Source organism: Macadamia integrifolia, chromosome 5 (genome assembly GCF_013358625.1).
Source record: "Macadamia integrifolia cultivar HAES 741 chromosome 5, SCU_Mint_v3, whole genome shotgun sequence".
In the NCBI taxonomy this organism is placed as follows: Eukaryota; Viridiplantae; Streptophyta; class Magnoliopsida; order Proteales; family Proteaceae; genus Macadamia; species Macadamia integrifolia.
Window position 1 is genome coordinate 46,831,638 of NC_056561.1, and position 4,891 is coordinate 46,836,528.

The 4,891-nt window shown below is 36.6% G+C and overlaps 1 pseudogene; it reads right to left on the reverse strand.

Moving 5' to 3' along the window:
• Positions 1 to 1,724: 1,724 nt before the first annotated feature.
• LOC122078673 lies at positions 1,725 to 2,912 on the reverse strand (annotated as a pseudogene).
• Between the last annotated feature and the right edge of the window lie 1,979 nt (positions 2,913 to 4,891).

The window sequence follows — 4,891 nt, forward strand, 5'->3', positions numbered from 1 at the left end:
AAAAAAAAAAAAAAAAAAGATGAAGAAGAAGAAATTGAAATGATGCCTACTATAATTAGTTTTTTCAGTTTTCTACTCGTGGCTTCAATTATAACCTCAGCTCTATTTATTGGTCTAAACAAGATACGACTATCTAACCATGTGTATATTTATTGAAAGTATCAGTTTGATTGATCAGCAGCAAATGCAATTTTATGTGGACCAAATGCTCCAATTGTGGAGGATTGGATAAGTGTGTCCTCTAATGTTGAACGACACAGGCATTATGCATTACTAGGGGTATTTTTGTTGTTACTAAATGCGAAGCAGAAGGTAACATTGCCTATATTTGTCCTTCCCAGACCCTGTAGTAGTGGGAAAAAGAATATTACAAGACAAAAATGTCACCAAGAAGAACGGAGTCCCAGCCAAACAAAGAGAAAAGAACAAAAGTCCACCCAAGGGCACCTGGATAATCAAAACTGAATCTCTCAAAAATGAGCAACAAGTTGCTCACACTATACATGTAATTAACCAAATCGAATGACTTACATCTCTCAAATGACTGATGTTGTGCAGTCCCTATTTCCACTGGTTGAGAGTATCCCTTCTACCTATCCCTCAACCTCTTCCAGATTTTCAAGCATTAAGTCACAGGTTTTTTAGTTCAAAAGTATGGGAGTGACAGTATCATCAAAGATCTTCCCCCAAATATTCTTGAGGGCATTTTATTTTTATTTTTTTTGTTGGTTAATGCAGATTGGATTGGTAATCTGAAGGTGTGGGTTTTAAGTTTTATTTATTGAGCCGGTATTCTCTTTACAATTTTGTTGTTATGCTGAACATGACTAGACAGTGGATGAGAAATTCATATTTCTAATGGATGAAACCAATAAATGACATTGTGAAGTTTGTTTTGAATCATTGACCCATTTTGAAGGATGATGCACTCTGACATATTTTGGTGGTGATCTGAATAAGATATTTTTTTTGCTGAGATCTGTGATGGTTACAGAGGAGTTGGTCTGATATGGTATGATCTGATCAACCGTGACCCGACATGGAGGAGTATATATTGTTCTATCGTTTTGTTGAGCAAATATCAAAATTTGGGGGTTTTTATGTTAGGATTTTTAGACGAGTTTTCTTGCCTTGATTTGGGTGCTTTTGTGAGAAATCTCCATTGTATCTTTTCTTCAATCATAATGAAACATGTTCTTCTACGCTTGAGGATGTAGCACATCTCATCAGTGTGTGAACTTCGTAAAATATGTCTGTAATGTGAATCTGTCTCTATTTTTCTTTGTATTTATTAACGTATGCTCTAGCACATTAAAATTTTTAGACTTCTCATTACCTTTGTCTAATCCTAACAGCATGCTTCAACTAGGGATTGAAATTCCATTACTTAGTCAGCCACATTTACTGTATCACTCCTGATTTAATAGTTTATACATTGGGTCGAATTGGTTGATATATAATATTTTTGAGGAAATTACACTCCCCTCCCCTGACATTTGGCTTAATATTATATTTTCCCCACGTACTTTTATATATAACAATAACCTCCCCTGTAGTTTAAAGATTCTATCAAATGATTCCAAAGTGATTGACGATGTTAAACTAACCTATAAAAAGACCGATCAACCCTTGTAGCATCTACCTATATTTCCTTGTCTTTTCTTCGTCACCATCTCATCTCTCTGTCATGAAACCTCACTCATCCATAGAAGGAAGTTCGCCCAGCTCTCAAGCTCTCAAGCAGGCTTCTCCTCCTTCGCAACCTTGCCGGAGAAATCGCAGGTGCACCTGAATTTGGGTTCCACTACAATAGCAGTGGTGACCGTCTCATACTCCCTAACAGAAGCATCTACATTTACTCTCATTTTGTTCCCCTTGTAATCTCATCTTGATAACAAATATCAATGGCTGGTGAAGGCGAAACGGTAGTCGTGGACCCATTTAGGGAAATCTGGAATGGCTTTTTGATGGGCAGATCCAAGAAACCAACTACCCATCTTCTCATTTTCAGTTAGCTTTTAGGGTTCAAGCTCCTTCCCCTGTTTTATTTACTCGTTTTCTGTTTTTGTTTTCATACGTCAACCTTCCCTTCTTCATTCCATGGACCTACGATTGGAGCCCCAAATTGGAAGCGCTGAAAGTCGCGATTACTCTCAGCCCCTTCTTCGTTCCATTTCTCATTCCATGGATTGTGGTGAGAAATGGAAGAACATGCGTCTGAGTTCCACCGGCGGTAGGAATCTGTCAATGAACTCATTATAGTGAGAATAAGGTAAATTGATAACAAGGGAGTGTCCATCGAGGAACCAGCGTGGAAGGACTGGTGGGTGCGAGATCTGATTCTGCTTGCACATCTCGGCCCATGAATTGAAGAAATTCCAAAAGGAATTCCCATCACCGACGACATGATTGAAGGAGCATGCGATGAAGATTCCATCCACTAACTCTATCACTTGCACGGCCAGTTATGGCAAGGTGTGGCCAGCGTGGTTTACGGCTTTTACTTGCAGAAAAAATGATCGAAGGATAGGGGAGAACGTGAAATTGGTGAGAGGATGTCTGCCATGGTCGCATCTGCAACAGCGTGGACGAATTCCACTTCTGGATTGTTCTTACAATCCAAAGAAGTTGAGTATGAAGATGGGTTTTCTTATTTATGTGTGACGAGGTGGCCGGTCAGGGGGAAGAAATAGACGAGGGTACGGGGAAGGGAATCCTTAAGCTGGTCAATGATGGTAGTAATGGAAGGAGGGTTCAGGTTTTGGAAAGAGAAGACCCTTCTGGATGTAGTGTGTTTTGGGCAAAGAGAGCTCCCATGGGTTCAAGTGGAAAGGCTGTTTTGATTCTTCTGAAATGTACTCTGGTTTTATGGAGCATCTTGAGATGTGCCAAACCGACGGATGACTCGCCATCACTGAGTGTATGAGTCGATATTTATTCACTCTCTTCACCTGATACAGGTGATTAGATCATAAACGGATCAAGGGTTAATTCATATGGGAAGGGTAATTTTGGTATAAAATTAAATGTTTGAATGATGATGTCATCACTTAACAGCACTGTCTAAAGGAAAATGTACGATTGAAAGAATCTTCAAACTACAGAAAAAGTTATTACTAAATATGAAAGTACATGGAGAGAACATGATATTAAGTCAACGGTCAGGGGAGGAGAATGTAATTTCCTCAATATTTTTTATGGATATGTATATTCTTCATGATATTGATACGATAAGTCATGACTTGCAATCTCCTATGGGTGAGCTATTGACAATTATTAATTTTTTTTTTCTTGAGACATTTTTTTTTTTTTTTGTGAACTTTCTTGAGACATTGATTGCATAATATGTTAGAAGTTAAAATCATAGTTCATGAAATCGATGGCTTTGTCCAGAAACATGGAGTGGAATGTTCTCTCTAAGGGTGTCAATCGGTCATGAACTAGGTATTTGGTCCAGTTTTGGTTTCGATTCCAAGGATTATTTGTATGATTCAGAACCAGACCAAGTCCCATCTCGGTTCTAAAAATTGGTACTTGTACTCAACCTATCCGGTTCCAGTCCGGTTCTAGTTCCTATTTGGGAACAAGCAATAAATAATGGCAAAGACCCCCAGCTCAACGGCCCATTAAGATTTGTCTCAAACGCCCAATTATCTGCAATGTGGCAGATTGGATGAGTCCCAACATTATATCTATAGATAAACAACAATAATTTCCAAGTTCCATTTTAAGAAAAAACACATACATAAAAAAGAAAAGAAAACTCATATAAAAAACTGCAACGCTATTAAAGATTGAAAATCAAATAAGTGCAACTTTATAGGAGATGGAAAACCGACCTACTGTAATGTTGTTGAAAAGAAACGACCAAATGGCCGCCGAAAAATTGTGAGAAAAGGAAGAAGGGACACTTTTAGCCACTGTAACTTTGTCTAAGACAAAGAGTCACTAGAATGCTAATCGTGAAAAGAAGAAGAACATAATACTTCAAACTTGAAGAGTTATGGTTAAGTAGATCATTTAACTCTCGGTTCATGAGTCCTAAGGCAAAAAAAAAAAAAAAAAAAAAAGGCTTTACAGTTGGAATATAATTGTAACTCTATAAGATGATTTATCATTTAGGTGATTAACTATGTCAGGTTTTCATATAAGTTACGTTAAGTTTTTAGTTAAAGAGGAAAAAGTGATATCAAGTTATTCGGTTTGGTTTCGGTTAGATCCTCTAGTTCTTGATATAAATCCAGATCCAGATTAAATCGAAATATAAATACTTATTTTAGATCTAGGATTTAACCATATTATAATGGATTGAATTTGGTTCAAGGTATTTGGTCTGGAACTGAATTCGATTTTCGATTTTGGTTCCTATTTGACACCCTTAGTTCTCTCCACCAAGCTAATGGATGATTTAAAATTCTTTATTGAAGAAAGTTCCTTACGAGTTACGACACTATACAAGGAAACTCTCATATGAGAATTTTTCAGTGTTTTTTCTGTTCTATCCTGACCACGTGAGTCCCATGCGAATTAATTCGGGAGCCGTCATTGATGTAAAGTGAGGAATCTTTTCTTTTTTAATTTTATTTTTAAATCATTTTACATCCCAACAAATGGAGAGTTGACATTAGTTGACATTTAAAATTCGAATCACCAATAGGCTGTATCTAAAAAATAATCATACTCAAGGATGAAAGTCTTTGATATCAATTATCAAAAGGTTATTTGGTTGATCCCCATTGTCCTAACTTAGTTGGTGGTCCTATTATGATTTACCAGGTCAAAGAATCCATAAACTTGATTACAATAATTAGAATTAAATATTTAAATTAACTTGAAAATTTAATAAGCATGCTATATATTTATATAATCTATTGTATAACTTGGAAAACAA